The sequence below is a fragment of the Camelus ferus genome, chromosome 8, assembly GCF_009834535.1.
Source record: "Camelus ferus isolate YT-003-E chromosome 8, BCGSAC_Cfer_1.0, whole genome shotgun sequence".
Classification (NCBI taxonomy): domain Eukaryota; kingdom Metazoa; phylum Chordata; class Mammalia; order Artiodactyla; family Camelidae; genus Camelus; species Camelus ferus.
Genome location: NC_045703.1, coordinates 23,153,662 through 23,168,829, shown reverse-complemented (window position 1 = coordinate 23,168,829; position 15,168 = coordinate 23,153,662).

Below are 15,168 nucleotides of genomic sequence, written 5' to 3'. Positions count from 1 at the left end.
TCAAAACTCCATCCTTATGGTGAAAAGCCATTTTACATCTTTAGTGTTTAGACGAATTCCCCCAACTGAGTCAGTTGTCAGAATCCCATTTAAAGAAGTGGTGATCACTGTCAGAATTAGAATTCACAGGACAAAAACCACATGATCATCTCAATAGATGCAGAAAAAGCTTTTGATAAAATTCAACACCCATTTATGATAAAAACTCTCACCAAAGTGGGTATAGAGGGAACATATCTCAACGTCATAAAAGCTATATATGACAAACCTACAGCCAGCATAGTACTCAATGGTGAAAAACTCAAAAGCTTCCCACTAAAATCTGGGACAAGACAAGGCTTCCCACTATCACCACTCCTATTCAACATAGTCTTGGAAGTCCTAGCCACAGCAATCAGGCAAGAGAGAGAAATAAAAGGGATCCAATTGGAAAAGAAGAGGTAAAAGTGTCACTATATGCAGATGACATGATATATTTAAAACCCTAAAAGGTCCACACAAAAACTACTAGAAATAATCGAAGAATTCAGCAAGGTAGCAGGTTACAAGATTAACGTTCAAAAATCAGTTGCATTTCTTTACACTAATGATGAATTGACAGAAAAAGAAAGTAAAGAAACAATCCCCTTTAAAATAGCAACCAAAGTAATAAAATACCTAGGAATAAATCTAACCAGGGAGGTGAAAGACTTATATACGGAAAACTATAAAACACTGATTAAGGAAATTAAAGAAGACTTAAAAATATGGAAAGATATCCCATGCTCCTGGATTGGAAGAATCAATATTGTTAAAATGGTCACACTGCCCAAGGCAATCTACAGATTTAATGCAATCCCTATCAAATTACCAGGACATATTTCACAGAACTAGAACAAATCATAATAAAATTTATATGGAACCACAAAAGACCGAGAATTGCCAAAGCATTACTGAAGAAAAAGAAAGAGGCTGGAGGAATAACTCTCCCAGACTACAAACAATACTATAGAGCTACAGTCATCAAGACAGCATGGTATTGGCACAAAAACAGACATATAGACCAATGGAACAGAATAGAGAGCCCAGAAATGAACCCACAAACTTTTTGTCAACTAATCTTCGAAAAAGGAGGCAAGAATACACAATGGAATAAAGACAGTCTCTTCAGCAAATGGTGTTGGGAAAACTGGACAGCAGCATGTAAAACAATGAAGCTAGAACACTCCCTTACACCATACACAAAAATAAACTCAAAATGGATCAAAGACTTAAACATAAGACAGGATACAATAAACCTCCTAGAAGAAAATATAGGCAAAACATTATCTGACATACATCTCAAAAATGTTCTCCTAGAACAGTCTACCCAAGCAATAGAAATAAAAGCAAGAATAAACAAATGGGACCTAATGAAACTTACAAGCTTCTGCACAGCAAAGGAAACTATATGTAAAACAAAAAGACAACCTATGGAATGGGAGAAAATTTTTGCAAATGAAACCAACAAAGGCTTGATCTCCAGAATATATAAGCAGCTCATAAGACTTAATAAGAAACAACCAAACAACCCAATCCAAAAATGGGCAGAAGACCTAAACAAGCAATTCTCCAAGGAAGACATACAAATGATCAATAGGCACATGAAAAAATGTTCAATATCACTAATTATCAGAGAAATGCAAATCAAAACTACAATGAGGTATCACCTCACACCAGTCAGAATGGCCATCATTCAAAAGTCCACAAGTGACAAATGCTGGAGAGGCTGTGGAGAAAAGGGAACCTTCCTGCACTGCTGGTGGGAATGCAGTTTGGTGCAGCCACTGTGGAAAACAGTATGGAGATTCCTCAAAAGACTAGGAATAGACTTATCATATGACCTAGGAATCCCTCTCCTGGGCATATATCCAGAAGGAACCCTAATTCAGGATGACACCTGCACCCCAATTTTCATAGCAGCACTACCAATAGCCAAGACATGGAAACAGCCTAAATGTCCATCAACAGATGACTGAATAAGGAAGAAGTGGTATATTCATACAATGGAATACTATTCAGCCATAAAAACTGACAACATAATGCCATTTGCAGCAACATGGATGTTCCTGGGGAATGTCATTCTAAGTGAAGTAAGCCAGAAAGAGAAAGAAAAATACCATATGAGATCACTCATATGCAGAATCTAAAAAAAAAAAAAAAAAAAAAAAAAAAACCCATAAAATCCACAATAAAAACATAAATACAAAACAGAAACAGACTCATAAACATAGAATACAAAGTTGTCGTTGCCAGGGAGACAGACTGGGATTTCAAAATGTAAAATAGATAAACAAGATTGTACTGTGTAGCACAGGGAAATATATACAGGATCTTCTGGTGGCTCACAGTGAACGAGAATATGACAATGAATGTATGTATGTTCATGTATAACTGAAAAATTGTGCTCTACACTGGAATTTGACACAACATTGTAAAATGACTATAACTCAATTAAAAAAAAGGTTAAAAATAAAAAGAATTCACAAGAGCAAAGACTGTGTGATGGATAATTAACCTTATTATTCCTTTAACAGTCAATATGTTGTGGGGATTTAGTCACACAGAAAGCTTACCTGATTTTTCTCTTTTTCAACTTTTTGAAATAATGATGTGCTTTTCAAATCATGCATTAAACGTGTGCTGTAGATTAGACACCTATCTGTGACCACTGGTGTTTGCAAGACAGATTCCAGGATCATGGAAGAAGAAGTCAGATCATATGGGGAAGACAATAGTAAGTTATACACAGAGACACCGAGTGGTGCTCAACCAGGCCAGCACCATTGCTGGAGGATCATTAAGGCCTAATTATGTACACAGACATGTTTCTCCTTCTGAGGTCTTGTACACAGTAGCACCATTTGTAGGTTTGATGATTACACAAAGACTTGTTGCAATGTAGAACTTGATGCTGCCTCTTCTAGTTCTTCTGGCTGGTAGAAGCCTGAATTTCATTTTTTACATTTCTAAGTTTTTGACTGAGGTTTTCATTCCTATTAAAAACTGTGATAAACAACATTATCTCTTACATTTGTCTTTCACCCTATAGTATGAAAGACAGGCTGAAGAATAGGTGTGACTAAATAGCACTCAGGGAAACTGTAGGAGGAAAGGGAAACCTCTAGGTTGGGAAAACACCGTACATGCTCCAGAATCCACAAGAATAGCCTTTACCCTGGAAATGTAAACCACCATGCTTGCTTCCTGTATTTTAGATTGTGTTTTTTTGGAGGGGTGGGAAGAAGGTAATTAGGTTTATTTATTTATTTATTTTCAGAGTAGGTACTAGGGATTGAACCCAGGACCTTGTGCATGCTAAGCATGTGCTCTACCACTTGAGATGTACCCTTGCCCCCACTTCCTTTCTTTTAAAAACCGACACTAGAACATGTTTTTAGACTGATGAACACAGCCTGGTAGAAACAGAGAATTGATGATATGGGAGAGAGGGGGGATAATGACAGAGTGAAGATCTTGAAAAGGCCAGAGAGACAGGATCCACAAAAGCAAGGTTTGCACTTGAATAGGAGGAAAGACACATTTTCTATTTTAAGAAGACTCAAGGAATAGAAAGTGGGTGCTGATGCAAGAAGGTGTATAGATTTGATGAGAAGAAGATGAGCAAGTTCCTGTTTGATGGCTCCTATTTACTCCACGAAACATGAAGTGAAGCAACCAAATGAGGGGAATGGGGAAGAACTGAGGAGTGAGAAAAAAGTATAAAATAATCGTCTTGGAGAGTGGCAAAGCAATGGGGAAATGCAGTCAGAATGCTGGTGTTTTGAGGACCGTTAGGGCTTGTGGTTGTGAATGTTCTGTGAAGTCGTTCCACTTTCCAACGTGATTTTCTCCATCAATGTTCGTGTTTAGTTACCCATGTCAAATACTGGCATCTAACAGGGATTTTTTTTTCTCTCTATTGTTACTTACATTTAGGGAGAGAGGGGCAAAAAAAATGGGCTGATGGTGAAAAATGGTGGAGTCGATGGAATGGACATCTTCATAAGGTTCAAGAATTTTGTCAGTGGGGTATTGAACAAGTGAGCTAGAACAGTTGCAAGTGAGGATTGGAGAATGAAATGCTTGAAATTAAGGTTTTGAAGGTAGAGCAATTTCTGCTGAGAAACAGAGGGCCTAAGATATAACCATAGTGTGGGTGACTGGGGTTGGGTGGGGCAGAGTACATTAGAGATGGTGTCATTAAAAAACTAAAATCCTATGTGGGCAATCTTGTGAACGTTGAAGTCATTATGAGTGATGACAGTAGTTTCATGGACAGGAAGACCATACGTAAAGAAAGGGTGGGAGGATAACAAAGGAGTAGTAGATGACAGCAGACAAGAGAGAAACGAGGTGGTGTATTGAGGCATCAAGGGTAGAACCCGTGTTCTCTCCTCACCTTTTCCTCTCCCTCAGGAGGACATTGGCCCCACCCACTGAGAAGTAAATTTACGCCTTAACTTTCATGATGGCCTCCGAGGCTCTGCATGATCTCGCCTTCCTCATCTATCTCTCTCGTCTTTCCACGTCTATTTCTGCACATATCGACACTCCAGTCTCAGTGGCCTTCTTTCAGTTCCTTGAGGAGGCTGAACTCTCCTATCTCTGGACCTCTACACACACTTAGACTCTTCACATGAATGGTCCCTTCTGAGCCTCAGCTTAGATAACACGTCTCTCTCCTGACCTCATAAAGTTGGGTGTTCCCTCCTATAATGCTTTTTCTTATAATTGCTTTTCTTTGGCAAAAATTTATCAGAATTTGAGAGGATATGTTTAATAACTGGTTTATTTGTTTATTATTTATGTCAGCTCCATAAAAAGAGATTTTTTTCCCCTACTATGGTACTTACAGAAACTGGCAGAATGCCAGGGACATGGTAGGCAGAGGAACACTGCCTAGTGTGATCAGTGTGCAGGCTCTGAGGCTAGATGGCCTGAGTTCAGATCCCAGCTCTCCCAATACTATTTATGTGATCTTGGGGACATTACTTCACCTCTCTGTGCGTTTGTCCTTTTCTACCCAATCTGTAAAATAGAGAAAATGGTATTTGTCTCCTGGAGCAGATACGAAGATTAGAAATAGTATATGCGGTTGGAATACCTACCACAGAGTAAGTGCTCAATAATTGTTTGCTAAAGGATGCTGTAAATAAACATTCATTGGTTCAACTTTCTACTATGCTTTCTATTTGTTATAGAAAACCTCTTTTAATTGTACAACCATATCATCTCTAACACTAAGCAATTAAACCTAATGCTCAGTTTCTTCAACTGCAAAATGAGGAAACTGGAAATTGTGATCTCTATGTGTGTGTGTGGTTTTTTTTTTCTGGTTCCAAAGTACTCAATTATATGACTATACAATAGGTTTTGTTTTCCTCCTTTGACTTGCCATAAAAGCAGTCATCCTCAATTACTTAAAACAGTGAGTTTTGTTTGTTTGTTTTTTTGTTTTAGTAAAAGTCAGAAGGTAGTGGAATCATCTAGGAAGCTTTTTGAAATTACGGATACTCTCCTTCCTTTGCCTCTGATTCTGGCACATGTGGAGAGGGAGCGTTGTACCTTAAAAACCTCCCCAGCTGCATCACATCTCCTCCTCTGGCTTCTCCCACTGAACAACTTCTGCAACCTGTCCTACTGAGAACCATTGCTTTAACCTATATTATAAAAGAAGAGATGTTTCACATCATTGAATATGTATAAGCCAAACAACAGGGGTTTTTTTTAATAACTTGATGACTACAACCATGCACCATTGATTTTCCCCAATCGAAATTGTTATGGATATCGCTGTTCAAAAACAATTCTGTTCATGGCTCTGTGCAACTACATCTTAATCTTTAATCCATAAAACTTCTGTATCAAGAAGCATTTTATTATCACAAATTACTCTAAAAATACACTATAATAACAATATGAAGGATTTTAGTGACTTGAATTTCCTTGTATTCTATTTCAGTGAAAATCTAGTTAGATTTTAAAAAGGATTATATGCTGAAATATGTTGCAATTCAACCCCAGGGAAAGAACACAATAGATCTAGGTTTCCAGTGTAACGTTTTGGATAAATGTTTTACTCTGCTGCTTGTCTGGTTTGCTTCAACTCTTTTCACTTACCTCCAACCAAATAAAGGAGAGGGAAAGGCAGATGCACAAACAGGGGCATGGGAGATGGGGCAGGTGTGGGTATTTGATCTCAGTAACCACCAAGCTTTGGTGCCTGGGAAGTCCCAGTTGGATCCTTGGCTTCTTTGATGGTGGAAACTGATTTGTTGGCTTAGGGGGTGACTGACCTGGCTCACTTCACAGCAGCTTTGTCTGCCTTGGATAGATAGCCCCTGAGGCCCTTGCTCTCTGCAGGTGCAGTGAGGGAATTTTCTACAGTTTGAGGAGGCCTACTCTACAAAAACCACATAAAGAAAATTTTTCAATAGAGAACTCTGAAACTTAGTCTTACTCTTCTTTCATTTTCTTCTTAGAGCCTCAGATTTTTCAGGTATAATCAATTTTGTTGTGTGAAATTTCCATTTCAATCAGCACCTGCCCCAAAAAGCTTTCCAGATCATCTCTAATTTATACCTGCCAAAGCCTGCCTCCTGCTTTGCAAGGTGTTTGGATGGGAAGACTTCTTCCTGGATCGAGAAATCTTATTTTTCAAATTCTTGTTTACATTTGCTGTTGCAGATGTAACTGAAGCTCTAATTGCCTCATTATTTCAACATTCTCTTAACAGAAAACCTCCCAGTGTTTCTGATATAAGTGAACATTTGAAATAAAAATATATAGTTTCTGTGAGACTTTGAATGGAAAAAAATTTGTCCATTCCTTAGTGCTGAAAAAACTCAGGCAATTTACTTTCTGCAGGCTTAGTGAGAACATTTCAGAAGAGAACTTGTGTGGCTGTGTGTACCTTGGAAAATACTGACACCAAGAAAGATTTGTTTCACTTTGTGTTTAGGAGAGTAAAGTTTAATTGCGTTCTAGCTCCAACACACAGAAGCAAGAGAGAATTGCTTCTCCATTCCAGATGTCTTTTCTGAACTTAAAAGATATTTCAATATACATCTACTAGTGAGAGTAAGATCAGATCAGACAAGCCTTGAGAAAGCATTAACCTCCCAGGGACCCCAGAGGGAGCTCCCAGTTTTGAGTGTGGATTTTTTTTTTCATGATGGCAAGAAACACTTTATTTTTGGTTGAGTCACTGGTCTAGCTCAACTAGAGCGTGGATTATAAACACAATTTGATTCAATTCCGCAATGTTTGGAAGCACAAGGCATTGTGGGAGATAAGCATGAATGAGATCAAAACCTGGTCTCTGGTCTCCTGGGAGTTTATGGTGCAATGGGGGAGACTAAGAGTTAATGCACACGATTTAGATTAGGGAGACCTTGAGAATGATGTGTTAGGGATATACAGGAGTGTCTTTGGTCACATGGAGAGGGGATCTGGAATCTTAGGCTTCTTGAGCTCAGCTTGGAAAGATGTGGCTGGCACGGTAGTTTCTGAAATGCTTCCTATTTCCATTAAGTATCAAATACCCTTGGGAATAAATTAACTCTATCATTTAATCATTCATTTATTCATTCAACAATATTGAGGACTCACTGTGGGCCAGTTTCTGGACCTTCCTGGATTTACTCAATATTTATTCATTCAATGTCTGTTATTCGAGCACCTGCCACATACCAGCCACTGTTCTAGACTCCTCTCCCTAGGACTATAATCTCTCTCTAGGATTACAGTCTAAAGATAGTGAGCCATGGGAAACCATTATGACCATGGAGTCCAATTCAAACTTCTTCATTGTCCCCATACTTTACAACCAACTCAACATTGTTTACCTTACCACCATGGTTGGAATTTTTCCAAAGTGGGAGCCATTTTAAATTTAATTGATGTCATAGTTTGGGATAAATCAATGAGTTAGGATATAAAAACTTGAGTTGTAGTTCTGGACTCACCCCTTATAAGCGTCTCCATCTTGAACAATAATTTTGACTATTTAATATTAGAGTGGGTAGTGTGAGGATTGAATAAGGAAGGGTATCTGAAAGCCCCTATCATCTATGAATCCGTAAAATAACAGAATGTTTTATTGACTCGCAACTTGCTTAGCACAGCAGGTACTCAGCATTTACAAAATTCTTGATGATGATGAGGATGATGGTAAGTGCTTGTTGATGTTGAATACTATCACTATGCCCCCAAATGATATTGGAAATGGGTCTGCTATGGACTGAACTGGGTACCCCCTCTAATTCATAAGCTGAAGCCCTAACCCCCTGTGTGACTGCATTAGGAGATAGGGCCTTTAAGATGTGATTAAGGTTAAAAGAAGTCATAAGGGTGGAGCCCTAATCCAATTTGACTGATGTCCTTACAAGAAGAAGAAATATACCAGGAGTGCTTGTGCACAGAGGAAAGGCCATGTGAGGACACAGCAAAAAGGCAGCCATCTATAAGCGAAGGAGAGAGACCTCGTGAGAAACCAGTCTTGTCAGCATCTTGATCTTGGATTTCCAGTGTGGGGTGGAGCCTGAGATTCTCCATTTCTGACAAGCTCCTGGATGACACCAATGCTGAGGGGGACCACATTTTGGGCAATAGGATTAGAGCAGTGGTTCCCAAACTTTTCTGATGATGAGACTCTCCCAGAGACCCGGTTAAAAATACAAAGTTCCAGGCACCTAACCAGAACCACTGAATTAGAATGCTCTGGGGAGTGACGTGGGGAAAGATTTTGACTCTTAGGTTTTTTTTTTTTTTAATACTTTAGGTGATTCTTATCATAAGATGTTTGGAAAAGTCTTGTAGACCAGTCCTTATATTTTCTTCATACCATCTAAATGTCCCTAATAGGACACACTTGACAATGACTCAATGACCAGGGTTGTATAATCACCTCTATTTGAATATTCAGTGAATTCCTGGACATGTCTGTCTCCCCCTAAGTGATTTTGCCTAGTGGAGGAGCAGATAATTACAAAAATCATTGACTTTCCTGCTTCCTTTGTTTTGTGGTGTCTCTCCAGGAATGGGAGAGAGGATGGAAAGAAAGAAGAATCCAAATGGTTCAAACACTTTCTTCCACCTTGGAGATGGATGAATCACCCTACTACTCTCTGCACCATCTTTCCCAGCTTCTTAGAAGGGGCTGCTCTGGCCTCTCTCGCCGTGTTTTCCTGAACATAGAGCCTTTCCCAGGGACCTCAAGCCAGGCTGGGCAGCCAGAGGTGAGTCTGTCTGGAGGCTGCCGGTCATTCTTTGGATGGCGCCTACCTCCCCTAGGGCAAGGATGCATGAGCATGACCATCTCCCCTACACTCTGCAGTCTCATTCTTGTAGCCTCCTGTGCCTTGCAATACATTTTGACCTAATTGTTTGTGGTTATAAAGAAATCATTTTTAGATAATTTATTGATGCATTTCTTAACTCTTTCAGTCCCAGATCCAGTTTGCTTGTATTGTTCTCCTTACTTGGAATGGCTTTTCTCCTTTCTTTCTTTATTTAAAAGCTACATACCTTTCACTGTTAGCCTCGGTCTCAGTCACTCAGGAGCTTCTTTTGAAGGCTCCATCTTTGTCAGTTCCCTCTTCCTTAACTACTACAGTGCTGACATTGATGCACAGGGAGGCAGACGGGTGAGGTGGTAAGAGAAAGAACATATTTTAGAATCGAAAGATCAGGATTTCAATTCCAGGTCTGCCAGGTCATAGTTGTGTGACTTTGGTCAAGGGATTTAACATCTTCGAGCCTCATACAAAAAGGGGAATTATAATATCTACTGATATTTGGGGACATATGAGGTGACATTTATAAGGAAGCTTGGACAGCATTGAGACATAGCAGGGCTTTTGTTATTACTACCATGTTTTACAATTTAACTGCTCCATGTGTTTAAGTTTTTACCTACCTTAAAAACAACCAAAGACAGAAATAATGTTTGGCTTTGTTTCAAAATTCCCTTTGGTTCTCCAAATGGTGCAGGTCTTTGAACAAAGGTCTGAAAGTCTCACTTGAAGAAGTGTGAAACCCAAGAATAAGTTAAAGAAATTCTGTCCTCAGAGTTAGGAGCCAACACAGACCAAATACCAAACACAGGATACCAGTTGCATTTTCCAAGTAATGCTCTGTAGAATCCAATACATTCTATATAGTGATCTTGGGAAATGCATAAACTGGGGAGGTGGGGGGGAACCCTTGAGTTGAAATTAGTTTAAGAAATGTTGCTAGATACAGCCTCCTCTTAACTAAAGACAAATATTAGAGCCTTGATTTAAAGAGATCTTTTTAACTTAGTTTAACCTTAGTGTTTTCCAAATGGTTTGACTGAAACATTTTTTTCAATTAGCATCTATGCACAATAGACATTTAACTGGCATAAGAACCATTATCATTACCTTCAGAGATAGCCGTCTAACTGATCTGTGTTTTAGTTTCAGCAACTTTGTGTTCAGCTGGGTTAACCTAGAGAGGGCGGGGGTGTGCCTCGGCCTCTGAACACTGTTGTATACCTTATTCTTCTGTGATGTTTTCTTTTGATGAGTTGCACCTGGCTTGGATGAGGTACTTCTCAGCAAACATCTAGACTAGTATATTAGCAGAACTCCTTCAGCCAAGCTATATGTATATAAAGCTTATATTTAAGCTCGATTTGGAGGAGAGCAATTGAGTTTCACTTACTGCATGCTCAAATGGCGAGAATTGGGTTTCTATGAGATTACAGATTCATCTGGTCAGGAAAATATTGCTGAGATCACTAATGCATCTCCTTACTGACTTCATTCTCTGTCCTTCAGATAAGTGAAACTTGTTTGTGCTGTCTGTGCCTGGTCTTTCTGTCAATCTAACCTACTCTTGGCATCTGTTAATATTGGGGTCAGATAATCCAGTGAATACCAGAAATATTTTCCCAGAAATAACCAAATCCTCTATTTTGACTTGGAAGCAGTTTATATATCTTTCTGTGCTTTTAGGAAGTTAGCATAGACAAATGTAAAAAAAACACATTTTAAATTTAGAAATTATATTATGAAATTATAGTCCCTTAACTAGCTGTCATTAAACTGATTTGCAGATTGTGTCCTCCAGTGAGTTGCACACCCTCCCAAGGTAGATTGTGCTTGATGGCACACCTGATTATGCCAGTTGTGCTGCTTGTTACACTTCCATAGTTTAATTAGAACTTACACACCAATGACAAGAGTGCAGACAAGAAGATTGCTGCTGAATGCTTTGTATAAAAAAACTAGATAAAAAGTAAGCTGTCAAAAAAAAAAAACACCTAAAAAAGTAAGTTACCTGAATATTACTGCTATAAAATTAGGTGTGGGTAAAACAGTTATAAAAGCTGGGGGAGGGAAGTTCATAAAGATCTCAAGGTGCCTTTAAATTCTTGGTTGACTTAAAAGACATTAAAATGGGACATCATAGATAATATATTATCAATTATGGAAAGACAATGGAGAATTCCGATCAGTGAATCCATATGTTAATGAAAAGTTTTATTCCAAACCAAATCTTGGTGAATAAATAGGTTCTTATATTTTTAGTCAAAACAAATTATGTATGATGTATTTTATTACATTATCATTTTTTCTTTTTTATGTGTATTGTTTTTAAAATCTTTTTTTTTAACTTTTTTTATTGATTTATAATCTTAAAATATTTTTTAAACTAAAGTATGGTCAGTTTACATTTCTGGTGTACAGCACAATAGTTGTCATACATATACATACATATATTCATTTTCATATTCTTTTTCATTATAGATTACTACAAGATATTGAATATGGTTCCCTGTGCTCTACAGTATAAACTTGCTATTTATCTATTTTATACATAGTAATTAGTATCTGCACATCTAGAACTCCCAATTTATTCCTCCCCACCCCGTACCCTCAGTAACCATAAGTTTGTTCTCTATGTCTGTGAGTCTGTTTCTGTTTTGTAAATAAGTTCATTTGTGCCTTTTTTTTTTTTTAGATTCCACATATAAGTGATGTCATTTGGTATTATGTATTATTTTTATAATAACCTTTTAGTTTAACCATCTATCTTTCTCGGTCAACCAACCAACTTGTTGGTTCAGTCCTGTTATACTGGATAAGAGGCGTCTGCCGTATGAACATTGTGAGAAATGAAGCATCAGATCTCCTCCTGCAATTTCAGCTCTCCTCCCTCACCCAGTTGTAATGTGAACACACCTAAAGCCACAGAACCCTGTGCTCCCTTTAATGGAAGTGGCTGCATCCACCTTTTGGCTCTTGTCTGCTCAGCAGTCTGTATGAAAAATATAAAAGATGACAAGTAGCCTGCTTCCTTGCTTCTGGATCTATCAGCTGTTACAGCTATCACCTTACTCTCCCTGGGTTCCTGAAGTCCCGACATTTGTTTGTCTTAATCCCAGAGACCCAGTTGGCCTTTCTCAGCATTGCATTCACTTCTTTAACCTGGTGACTTGCTTTGGTAGCTGACAGCTAAGACTCTCTGTTTCATCTCCTGTCTCCCAACTGTCCCGCCCATACTTTCTATGGCCTTGTTCATCTCTGAGTTGAGCTTCCAGTTGAGGGTCTTCATCTGGCACGGTCTTCATCTTCTAGTTTCTAATTTCCTAACTGGATAGTGAAGTGATTTTGCTCTTTTTACTATGTTTTTCAGCAGAGACAGAAGTCTGGAACTTAGCTAGGAAGGCAGCCATTCTTTGCACATATTGCTTCAACTCTGTTCTTCTTTATGTTATTTTTGAGCTGCATCTAGGGGCCAGGATGAAACTGGAGGGACTAGTCTCTTGTAATTATGTAGCTTGGTCACAGGCATCTATGGTAACTATCCACCATATGATCTCAAGCTAGCTTTGGATTATTAATTATATATATCTTGATCATGATTTTGGCTTTTGGGAACCAAGGCTAGGAGTTAAATCCAACCATGGAAGGCTGGTGGATTTTGCCAATAAACAGATAAAGAGGAGCAAGATGGTGTGGTGGCAGTAGTGGTGGCAGTGAATGGCTATTCCTTATTTTAAAGATAAACTATTTTCTTGGGTCATGGTAGAGAATAAACTCAGTGATGTTATTATGAATACAAAGGCTGAAAAGGAATATGAAAACAATGCTTTTTCTTAGAATAATTTGTCTGTAGAATAAATAATGCTTTGTTTCAGATTTCAAGTTTAAAGAAGGCACTAGAGCAAGTTAAAACATATTTTAGACTTAATATTATATAAGGACAGAACCAGAATGAGAACATGCATCACCCTTTAGTTCTGGTCCTTATACCACTCTCCTCAAATACCCTTGTGTGATGCTGACTTGGGGCTCTCCAGTGACCTAGCAAATAACAATCCACGTGAACGAGTACAAAGGTCAACATGCCTACACCAATTATTAGCCCAAGTTGAATCTCCAATCTAACCATTTATTTCCAAAAGGACTTGTAGATGTTATTATATGGTTTTATAGCTCGTTCAATATTGAGACTTCTACTTCTGTTTGGAATTCATCTGTTAGATTTAGACAGCACATGTGTTGGAAGTATTAATAAATGTGACTCAGTCTTAAATGAAAAATAGTCTATAGTAATTCTCCGTCTAGTATCTTGCAGTTCTTAATTAGCAAGGCAAGAGCTGAGGGATATGATTCAGTGACACAGAAAATAAACACAGAGTATATTGCATATGATGCTGAAAAACCCAAACAAATTCTAGTATCCTGGGCATACGTACAGGAATAATTTCCACAATAGAAAAACACAGTATTTTTTTTTTTAATTAAAGTGCAGTCAGTTACAGTGTATCAATTTCTGGTGCACAGCACAATGTCCCAGTCATGCATATACATACATATATTCATTTTCATAAAAGGTTATTATAAGATATTGAATATAGGTCCCTGGGCTATACAGAATAAATTTGTTTTTTTTAATCTATTTTTATACATAATGGTTAACATTTGCAAATCTCAAACTCCCAAATTTATCCCTTCCCACTCCCTTTCTTTAGGAAAAGTAATACAGGTAGTGTAGGCTTCTTTTACATAATAAGGTGCAATAGTTGTCCAGGTAACTTTAGCAACAAGACACCATCCTGTGCTGTTCAGCCAATAGTTCCAAGAAAAATGTCCACAAACAATAAAGAATCTGATTGCTATTAGTAGAACATTCCTGGCTACTTCTACCTGATACAATAAAGGGTGATAATGCAAACAGAAGGGATTTAAATGAACTTGCTTGGTTTTTACTAGCAGTAACAGTAATTTACATTCATTTTTGGATATGTTGATTGTTAAGATGCAAAGATTTTTAAAGCATACATCAAAGATTCCTTTATTGACATATACAAACTGTTGTACCTAAAAATGTCTTCCATTTAATAAGCCATATTGCAAGATCAATTTGGAACCTGCTTGCTATGCTAAAAAATATGAGAACAACACAGTGCCAAAGATCTCAGCAGAGTGTGAATTTTTTGATAGAAAAAAAAAATTGATCATTTTGAGGCTTATTTGGGGTTCTCATGACGTCTGCTCCCCATTTCCAAACAGAAACTTCCTGTCCTAAACAAGGGGTTGCATGAGAACACCTTAAGAAGGTCCCTTCTGGGTTATATTAGCATCAGGCAAAGTGCACCATCTCCTATGAGGTTATGTTTATGTAACAGAAACAGTGATTCAGCTCTGAGCAAGCACTCCGGACTTTTATTATATAGCACTTTTATTCTTAAACCGCCATGCACCTCTGCCATAGCCTTGCCTCATCTTTGGGTGATGATCTGAACCAAGTTATCTACTCTCACTAAGCCTCTCTACCCCTGCCACTTTGTTACCTCTTTGAGCGATGCCTGTGTAATTGGTACCCGGAACAAGTTGGGTGCAGGAAACTGAGGTGCTACAGCAAATTGTTTTCTTCCTTTTCACTCCTTTTAAACTTGGGCTCTGATCTTATTCTTCCACGCTCCTGGAGAAGAAAACTCTAGGCAAGTCCTAGACTTTACTGAGACTCTGAACAGAATCACTTTGATGATTGAAATGGCCCCTTGAGTGTAATAGTCAAACCCCAGTCCTCACTTGATGGATATCTCCACTTCTTCCCCAGCTTATTCGCTTTGAGATACTTTGTGAGTCCTTTTTATCAGGAAGGTAA